Raw genomic sequence first — 11,290 nt, 5'->3', positions numbered from 1 at the left:
AACTAATCAAGATAGAAGCTTGAAATTTTCAGGGATTGTAGATGAATGTATGTAGATGTACCCCCATGCTTCCAATTATGAAAATTGCTCAAGGCCTCGAAGCTCGCCTGAACCTGAAAATTAGCACCAAATTTTTTCACGAAATTTTTGCACATTTTCTGTAATATCTTTTGATGTATAAATATTTTGTTAACACATGTAATGCAAAAGTTGTTTAATTTTGCAAGACTTTTAATTTAATATCAAGAAAAAGGGGCTGGCCCCTCAAATTAGGGGTCAAGAGGGATCTTAAGTCTTCTTACAATAACTCTTTACTGAACAATATTTTGTTATTAATTATAGAAGCAAAAATGTTCACTGTACAGCTATTTATCTATTCAGTACAATACCTTAGTCATATGTTACGTAGTTAAGGGTTTCAAGGGGCCAGAAGTTGAAAAATTTGATCATTAATATCAGAAAAAGGAGAAATATTTTGAATAGCACTGTAGAACAAAAGTTGTTTAAAATAATGTTCTCAACAATACAAAAACTTAAAAACTTGTTGTTGGTGGCCCCGGTAAGGAGTTTAAGGGTTGGCCCCTAAAACACATTTATACAGATATCTTGAGAAAGGTTAACAATTTCTAAACACTTGTTGAACAAAATATGTTTATATTTACAAGACCTTTAATTTGATATCAAGAAAAAGGGGCTGGCCCCTCATATTAGGGGCCAAGGGGGCTCTAAAGTCTTTTTATAATAACTCTTTACTGAAAAATAATTTGTTATTATTTATAGAAGCAAAAATGCTCACTGTACAGCTGTTTATCTATACAGTATCATACCTTAGTCATATGTTACGTAATTGGGGATTTCAAGGGGCCAGAAGTTGAAAACTTTGATCATTAATATCTGAAAAAGGAGAAATATTTTGAAAAGCAATGTAGAACAAAAGTTGTTCAAAATAATGTTCTTAACAAAATGATACCCAAAAAATGTTGTTGTTAGTGGCCCCGATAAGGGGTTAACGGGTCAGCCCCTAAAACACAGTTTTTTTTAGATATCTCGATAACGTTTTACAATTTGTGAACACTTGTAGAACAAAATATGTTTAAATTAGCAAGACCTTTTATATGATATCAAGAAAAACGGGCTGACCCCTCAAATTAGGGGCCAGAAAGGCTATTAAGTCTTTTTATAATAACTCTTTTCTCACCAATAATTTGATATTAATCATAAAGCAACAAAAAAGCTTTTTTATGCTTAATTTTAAACTGAAATCCGTTTTAAAATCGGACGATGCATTACAATAATATTGGGATTTAAAAATTGAGTTTTCCGGAAATTTTGATTCCACTTTCTTGGTTAAGAAAATAGCGTTATGTTCAAAGTAAGATTAACTCGTACCAAAAATAATTGTTAAGTCGTACTTGAACACATTCGAATTTTTTTGTAAAGTCGTTTTTGAAATCAGAAAGGTTTTTGTTAATTTGTACTTAAAATCATTCGGATTTTGTTAAGTCGTACCAGGAATAATTCGATTTTTTTTCATCTATTTATTATCGTTACTCTTGTTATTGGTTTAAGAGCTCTGCTTCTTACAGGAACTTCCAGCTTTACTTCCGACATTAACGGAAGACCCACTCGTTGCTTTGCAACGAGCTTTGCTCTAGTTACTTATATTTTTGTAATTTTAAGTCATTGTACGATTAAATATTTAAAATAAATAAGCAAACCCCAATTATACGTCATTTGTAGTTATGGGTTTTATAGTACAAAATCGACACGTAGTGCTATCACAGGCAAAGACACTGAAAAATGTAAATATATGACAATATTTACACTTGCAAATGTTTTCCCTTATATAACACTTTTTGCAAAATCCGCTTTTATCTCTGGATAACATCATTATGGGTCAAGAGGTCAAAGTAGCGCATGAATATGGTCACTACTTTTCTATATGCTCAAACTAACCGACTATGAGCTGTGATGTCGTAATGAAAATATAATTTAAGCTTAAAAAATAAATGTATCTGTGTTTTGTTATACGTAGTTTTATAAATTCATTTTCTAAAAAAATATGAAATTAATTGCGGGGGATAAAAAATTTTGATTCATGTAAAATAGGCCTGCGCCTATAAACAGAATAATGTTTATGGGTCGACATCGTAACGAGGTGTTCTTGAAAATTACATTCGCGATTTGTCAAAGGGGTTAATTCAGTTAAAATTCATTTCTGATGTTATTAAAAGCCTCGATCAAAATTGCAAACGCAATATCACAGACCTTTCGTGTTTAGTCCATTCACTGATCACGATCAACTCCTTTGTGCTTTTCTGTCCGTTTTGTTCCGTAAAAATATCTTAGAAGTTAAAATTGCTTTCCTCTACAATGTCGGAGGAAAATCATAATGCTCTAAAATCTGATTCTTTGATAGAGTTTCCCCAGAAAATGCCTAAGTAAATTCTAACTCAACTTTCAATCGCTTTATTTTCAAATTTCCAACCGCTCTGCGACTATAATTAAACAGAAGTGGTACTATACCGCCAAGCTTCAATCGGGGTTTTTTCCGATTGTACAAGTGAATTTTCTTTTCTGTTTCACTTTATTATCATAAAAAAAGTGTTGTCTTGTCAAAAGTAGTGTCATATTTATTTATCCTGATAATCAAATACTTGCGACATTGTTGTATTATTTTTTCTTACGTCAACTTTCCCACGATAAATTAAATCCATGCTTTTTGACATCATTTATAGCTGCTTTCTCAACAAAAACGAAATAACGTTTGAATTTTTTATTTTAGCCGAGGATGTTGATTTAGTTGGTTTTTCTCTAATGTCAAATAATGGAGGATGTCAATTTATGAAAATTTACTTTTTTTTTAAATAAGAAATAAAAACCAAGGACAAATAACTTTAAGATAAAAGACCATTAACCATGTGAAATACCATTTCAACATGCATTTAGATCCTTTTTCCATTTTTTAGAATCTCAAGAAACCTGAAGAACTTTGTGAAGATATGGCATTATCCGACGTCAAGACAAGAAGACGTTCAATGGGACACATAAGGTTAAAAAGAAAATTCAATCATCAATAAATTGTTAAAACTGCAATCCCTAGAAATCAGACGATTTTATTTTGCATTTAAGGTTTATTGGAGAACTGTTCAATCAGAAATTTTTGACTGAAAACATCTTGCATAATTGCTTGTATACACTCTCGAGAGCTGATGACGAAGACAATTTACAATGTTTTTGCATACTTATTTTAACAACTGGAAAAGAATTGGATACAGACAAAGCCAAGGTAACATTTTTTTAAACATAAGTAAACAAACACATGACAAGAACTGTGTTTATATAACAAAGAAATGTGAGCTCTGTATGACTATTGAAAACCAGAGGGTTTTATAATCTATGTAATTATAAATTTGTATTTTCTAAATACTTAGTTAAATGTAAATTCAGAAATTCTAATTCTTAACAACATAATTAAGTCTTCGAAATTTGTATTTCATCAATTTTATATCGCTGTTTGTTAGACTGATCAAGTTTCGGTAAATTGTTGATTCATAATCCGTTTGATGCAATTTGACAATTGCACTTGCATTATATGTCATTTATATTTCAACATTTGTAAGGTAATGCACAATTGTTATATTTTGATTTAACAACTTTTAATATCAGTTTATCAAACAAAAACAGCAAGAGAGTATGCATGTACGTTGTTAGTTTCATTTTAGCCAAGAATGGGCCAATATTTTAAATATATGGAGAAGATAGTTCAAGAAAAGAAGGTATCAGCAAGAGTGAGATTCATGGTACAGGATGTCATCGATCTTAGAAAAGTAATTTCCAATTATTGTTTTAGCATCTCAAAATGTAAATTAAAATAGAATAGAAAAATATGTTAAATCTCAGTTATCTTAAGGTCACCTCATTGACTAAGGTGATATAATGCAATTCGTTTCCGTCCGTCGTCGTGCGATAACCATAGAACATTCATTTTTTAACTTCTTTTAAAAAATGAATCTTGGAAGAAAGAGGAACAATATTTGTACAATTCATGACTCTTGCCCAACAAGGGCCCAAAGAGTAGGGCAAAACTGCCAAAATATGACAGTTTTTCAAAACTCATATCTACTTTTGCTCTACTTTAAGAAAAAAAAATGAAATTTATGTAGACCAGGAAGCCCTTAACTACAATTGTAAATTTCACCCGGATATAGATTTTGACTTTGGGACTGGGCCAAAATAATCATATATTATTAATGTATATAATGTTTAAAAGCTTCTGGTCTACTTTCGTTGATACTTATAAGAAACTGACTGCATATTTAGAAAGATAATAATGTCCTCTACTACAATTGTATATTTCGGGCCCTTCGGGGTAGAGATTTTTACTTATGGAGCCAAAATAGAAATTAAGTGTTAATGTATAAAATCTTCTTTACTTTTACTGGCACCGAATAGAAACTGACCTCATATTTAGAAAGACCATAAAGCCCTATATCAAATTGTAAATTCATGTTTACCGGGGATGGGATTTTGATTCGAGGGCAGAATCATAATGGTTATATGTAAATTTTAAAGTGTTAATGTATATAATGTTAAAAAAAAATCTCTACTTCTGCTGACACTGATAGAAACTGACTTCATACTTAGAAAGACCAACATTTTATAGTCAATGTCTTTTAGGGTAGAGGTTAGTTAATTATGCTGAACAAGGGTTAAATTATGTTCTTTAGATATGCTTATCTAAGAATTGATGTAATCTAAGTGAAGAAATAAGGCATGTTATTATTATTCTTTTTTATTCAAATGATCTGGGATAGAATTTTTGTTTGGCCGCATGGGGTTGGGTGGGGATATGAAATGTTTACTAATAATCTTTAGTATTTCTTTGTTAACAGGGTGTATTTTAAGAAATAGCATAAAGCTCCATTTTGTATATCCCATGGATGAAAACTTAAAAAAGCAGACAGTGAACAAATTATGAGAAAACATATGGGTTTTCCACCTTTTCAATATCCCAATATCTGGATTTACTTTAATTTTTTCACCAAAATTATAGACTTCAGTCTAAAAATAATTTTGGCAAGATGTAAGGTAAACAGGTCAAAAGGGGGGGGGCATTACCATGGGTTTTTTTTTGCCCTTTAGCTAAGGTTTAGACTCCAGTACGAAGCTCAATTAAGGAGGCCGATTTGGGTTTTTTTGCGGAAAAACTACAATAGCATAACTCTTTATTTTTTAACCATATGTAATTTAAACCAACTCTAGTTTATTTGCGAAGGTTCATGAAAATCGACCGTCTGGTTCTTTTTAGGGACCATCTCAAAATAGAGGTACATTTACTATAGGAATATATAGGAAACTGTCATTTTCCGCACATCAAAGCAGTTAAAAAAAATACTACAATAGCTTTTTTTCTCAAATTGTTATCTATGATTAGTAATATCATTTCCTACCCTATATGTAAAAAACACAAAATTCTACCGTCTGGTTTTTAGTGGGGGCCATCTCAAAATATTAAAATGCACCAAATTTTGCTATATATTTGGATCATCACGAATGATGATTGGTATAATGGATTCATTCAAAAAATCAGGAAAATGTCTTCGAGGATAGCATCATTCTGTATATAGAATTTCAACAGCGTACAATTTTTACTTTTTCTTTTATGTTATTTCTTATAACGTACTCCTACAAAGCTTCATTTTATCATAACGTCATAAAAGCGCAATGGCAATGCTCCCCTACCGCACAACGTAAAAATCGTGTAAAAAATAAAAATTTCCTTTAAAAATCTAAATATTTTTATCTGTATTTTGTTTATTGTGTTCAATTTTATAAATGATATCGAAAAAAATTCAAAAGAAGTATAAATCAACTGTATTATATTAGAATGCGCAAAAACATGCGCAATGCAAACTAAAGTCGGCCTCCTTAAATGCGTATATGAGATCCTCTTTGTATGAGCTTACTCATGTGATGGTTAAGGACTGTAGGCCTTTAGCTTATATTTTACATTCGCTTTTTCCATTCACAGTGTAAATGGATTCCAAGGAGAGACAACAATCCAAAGACTCTTCCTCAGATTCATAAAGAAGCTGGAAAAGAAGAACAAGAATGAAGATACAGCAAAAAGACGGCTATAGCTAATTGCCTGGGAAGGCCAATTAAATTTCTTTAAAAGTAACTGACGTGGCTGTAAGCGTTAATTTGTTATTATAAGTATGAACGCTGTCATTGTATTTTTCTATTTTCTTCCGACAAGCATTAGCACAGATAGGTTAAGATTGAATTTCAGTTTACCCGTTGACACAAGTCGGTTTATCTTGTTGTTAAGATTTGTAGACAGATTTTAAGAGACACGAAAACAATTCTAATACACAAGATTCGGGACCTTCAGAGCACTTTCAGTTCGCCACAGGAGCTCATCTCCAATATGGTCTTTGGATCCTATAAATCATTGCCAACTGAATCAGTGTTTGCATATTTTTTTACAAAAAAAGATTTTTGCTTCCTTTCAGTTTGTAACAATCAATACCTAATTCATGCACATATTTAGAATAAAGGTACATGTACTTGGTACTCAGTGAAGATTGGAAACTGCGTATAAAATTATATATATATATATATATATATATATATATATATATATATATATATATATACGAGGATCCTGTATAAGGTCAACACTGCGTCGGATAAACATAGCATCAATGTCGACCCGGAAGAATGTCAACACATCGGTGTTGACATTGTTCCGCACCCTTCTGGTTTGGTATGATCTGCTTACTGGATGTCGTTTTTCTTGTTATTATTCGAAAGATTGACATTTAGTTGTAAATAAAACTCTGCTTTGGTTTCTTTAAACTTATCTGCTTTCGTGTTTTTATCTTTGGAAGGAGGGTACCCTCCTCGGAAGTATATATCGCCACCTTGATAATCATAGTGAGAATGTCGACAGGCATGTTTTTTGACTTTCTTTTAATAATTCTAACTATATAAGAATAAAAGAATGAGTGCATACGTTAAAGTAGTAAAGAATTGATATAACCTGAAGATATCACAATGATTTCTTCAGTAATGTTTAAAAGACTTCGGAATTTCTATTTTAACAGGCTCTAAAATCGGCATTCAAACTGTATATACATTTTGTGACGTCAGGCGGTTTATTTAGCTTGAAAACAATGGCGGACTAGGCTAGTTCGCTTCGGGAGAATTTTTATTGTTTTCATGAATTTTGCGAGTTCAATGGAGTATTTTAAGGTTACTTTTTGTTCATTGGTGTTGTTAACGTAAGTATCTTCATTAATTGTATTCTTGTGATCATGCTTTTAGCTATATTATTCGTATTTTCGGTAGGTAATACCTCCTTTGTTTACACATGAACTACACGCTAGAAAGTAACAGTTATTTTTCTGGGTTAGATTTTCTCTTTATCGCCACTATTCCTCATTTGAATCTGCTGTAAAAAAAACTTTACTAAAATATTAAATTGTGTACCGTGAATTACATCGATTTGCGTCGTTTAATTAATCTTAAAATATGATGTGTGTGTCAATAGCATACTTTGTTTACCCATAATATTGGAATGGAAATAGTTGAAGTTGTCATACATATAACAAAACACAAGAGATCTAAAATAGGATTTTTGCCGATCAATATTTTCTGATTTTGCAATTTTGTTTGACTACAAGAATGTATTTCAGATGCAAGAGAATTATTCGATAAATGCAAAACACTGTCCTGGGTACAGAAAATTATCATTTTCATGTGACAATTATCTTTAAGGGTCAAAGAACGGTTTATTTTTTTCTTTCTTTGTCATACATTTATCTATCGTCTTAATTTGCCAAATATATGAAATATAAACCCTAAGCTTTTAATATTTCACGTCTAATTTTCAAGAATATGAACCATTTAAAATATTCCATACATGCATTTTGCGTGAAATCAATATGATATAAAAACATTAAATGGATTGTTTTGTGATAAATATACTCTCACAAGACGTGTTTATTTTGTTATTTATTGTAAAAGAAATATATTCAATTAATATTAAAACATAGGTGAATGTAAGTTTTTTTCTTCATTTACAGTTTTTACAAAAATATAATGACGTTCTTAACAGAATATGTTTTTATACGCAAAAACGTAGGTTATTTTTTGAAAAAACTAAAAATGTTCATTCAATGAGAGGAGAAAAAACTTCTGGTTTTTTTTTTACTTTTTGTTGTTGAAGCAGGGTGTTGCTGAAAAATTTAAGTCAAGTTTTTTTTTATTTGGTATAACTGATTTAATTTTGATTATTTAAAATCGGAGTTTGATTATTTATAATCGGAGTATAGATATCCACTAAATCTAACCAGAAACTAGGAATAGTACATGTTCTTTATTCCTGTTTTTAAAATGTAAACAAACGAGTTGCAGTCCTTGTAAATGGAATGCCGTAGTCTAAAAATAACTTGTAAACAAAGTGGCAAAACACGGGAATTATCTTCCCTTCACCATTCCTAGCACACGTGTTTTGGCCGGTGAAAATAATGTGGCATGTACATAATTTTTCTGGGTTTTCTTTATTATGGCAAGTAAAATATCCAAATTCCTTTTTTTTTAAAAGCGAGGAAACTTCAAATTCATTAAAAGCCGTCACAAAACCAATATTCACTAAATGTTTATCATCACCATAACCACCATAGTCACCAGAAGGACTTCAGCAAAAATTAATGGCTTAAGAGAAATATTGTGATGACTGGGGTATGCAAGTTAATTCCAATAAAACCAAAGTTATCATATTTAACAAAGCCGGGAGAACAATAAAACATAAATTTTGTTTCAAAATTTCCAATATTGAATGTGTACCAAGTTACAAATACTTATAGGCATTCATTTCACAGCATCAGGGGCTTTCTCACTGGCTAAGGTTGAATTACACAACAAGGGATTGAAAGCTTATTTCAAACTACGGAAAGATTTCCTGAGTCTAAACCCCGGGATATCCACTAGATTAAATGTATTTGACCACACTATAAAGCCAATTTTACTTTATGACTCTGAAATATGAGGAATCCTTAATGTCAATAACATAAAAATAAAACGGTCTAATGATATATTGATACAACAGTGTTATAACAACTTAATAGCTGAAACGTTACATCTCAAATTTTGTAAAACCATATTGGGTTTGAATAAGAAAAGTATGAACCATGCTTCACATAGCTAAATATGTAAAAAGTGTACACTTAATATAGAATTGAAGATAAAGACCATTTTCTTATCAAATGCAGCAACGTTACAAAGGAAAGAGAGAAACTACTGATTTCATTTCATCTAAAGCAAAACATTTTACTAGTTTGCAAGATAAGCAAAAATTATTTTGGATTTTAAACTGTGAAGAATTAGATATATTTCACTCTCTTGGTATATTTTTACAAAAGGCATTGCCTTAATTTGTATTTCCTGGTCAAATATTGAGTTTTTACTTTTTAATCATATGATAAACTATTTCATGTTTGTATGTACATTTGTATTTTGACATATTTATGTATGGTGTTAAACATAAATATACAGAGGACATTGTATTGAGTGTATAGAACCATACATATATATATATATATATATATACTAATTAAATGTTCCTGTCTGTCCTAGCTCTTTCAATCATCCAACTCTTTCCCTATCGTACATGTTTATTGAATGTTTTATGTACATTGGATGCTGTATGTACAATCTTCATGTTGCCCCTTGAGGGCCTTATTTGGTAAATAAAGAAATTAAAATTTGTACGATTTTTATACCGTACGAATATTATACCGGGAATCATGTATGTAGAAAATTAAATATTTTTAAAAATATTTTTTCCCGTTTCTTGCATTTTGATTTGTGTTTGTTGTTTTTTTTTTAATTTTAAAAAACCCTATTTTATTTCAGATAGTTGATCCTGTCATATGGTGTGGCTATTGATTGAAGTACTTGATGAGTCTTGAAATTAAGCAAGCTGATTTTGTACTACAGTCTGTTGCTACTGAGTTTTCCAACACCAGAAATGAGTTTCAATTCCTGATCTTGATACATTCAAAAATTTCAATCGATGGCCAACGGATTTTTTGAACTTGTTTTATTCAAAAAGGTGAAGGCACATTTTTGCACCTGAATAAATTCTTCATTATTACAGTTCATTTTTTTCTGTAATATATTGTTCTGTAATATGATTTTTTAAGTAGACAAAAGATAAACCAGCAGACATGTTCACAAAACTTTCCTAAGTTGTGACTTAAGAGTGTTACTCACATATGACTTAGGTAAAAAGTTAGAAAAACCCTTAGATCAGCTTAAGACATACCTTATGATGTAGATCGACGGTATCCTAGAAAAACCTTATCAAAAAAATTATTTTATAATATTATATTCAGTACTTTAATTTAAGAGACTTTTATGGGGAAAATCACTATGAATTTTGACAGAAAAAAATTAATTAACACGATAAAAACCAGTATATTTCAATTTGTATACATTTTTTAAATAAAGGTATCTATTAAGATTTACAAGGAAATTAGTAGCTAGTAAAACATGAGAATATGATACAATCCAATGATCATTTTAACAAGAAATTTTCTTGAAATTAGACACTCTTACCATACGGGTAATACACGAGAAGGCACCTTTTCATAGAATTCATGGGGGGGGGGTAATAAAATCACTTTAAATTTGCAATGAATAGAATATTAATGTTAGTTACAAGTATGATTATAAAAAAAATTGGTATTAATCTACCTAAAAAATACATTACATAAGTCAATTTCAATTCTTTATTTCTTTAATCTTTATAGCTTACTTGTATCAGTATAACATATGTATAACATGAGGTGGTAGTGTATTTACAGGAGAACTTGTGCACGTACAAATAATAACATATACTATACTATATATACCGGTTGAGAATACAAAACAAAAGACTAACAATTATATAATACAAATAGCATTCTTTTAGAAATGAATTTGCCAAGATCTTTAACAATTTCAGTATTAAAAGTTGAATTAATTTAAACATAGAAGGTTTTTTTTATAATAATATTCTTTCATGTTTAATATGCGCAATGTTCTGTTTAAAGGACAAAGAAATAAAAAATGGAATTCATCTTCAACACTAGTTTTGCAATTTGGACAAAATCTATTTTCTCTATTTGTGTTATCATATCTGCCAGTTTCAATAGCCAGGCGATGTGACGATAGTCGTTATTGAATTATATATATCTGTAATTTTAAATGGGAATAGGTTTTCCTAAATAGTATTGAA

General features: G+C 30.3%; 1 long non-coding RNA gene across 1 annotated transcript; it reads left to right on the top strand.

Moving 5' to 3' along the window:
* Positions 1-3,186: 3,186 nt before the first annotated feature.
* LOC136273382 (uncharacterized) lies at positions 3,187-6,578 on the top strand. The gene is made up of 3 exons (XR_010711581.1): positions 3,187-3,289; positions 3,726-3,830; positions 6,035-6,578. It is a non-coding gene; the product is annotated as an uncharacterized lncRNA (long non-coding RNA).
* Positions 6,579-11,290: the final 4,712 nt, after the last annotated feature.

This window comes from Magallana gigas, chromosome 3 (assembly GCF_963853765.1).
Source record: "Magallana gigas chromosome 3, xbMagGiga1.1, whole genome shotgun sequence".
Taxonomy (NCBI): Eukaryota; Metazoa; Mollusca; class Bivalvia; order Ostreida; family Ostreidae; genus Magallana; species Magallana gigas.
Note: the sequence above shows the minus strand (reverse complement) of the source record. Positions and strands in the feature narration are given on the sequence as shown.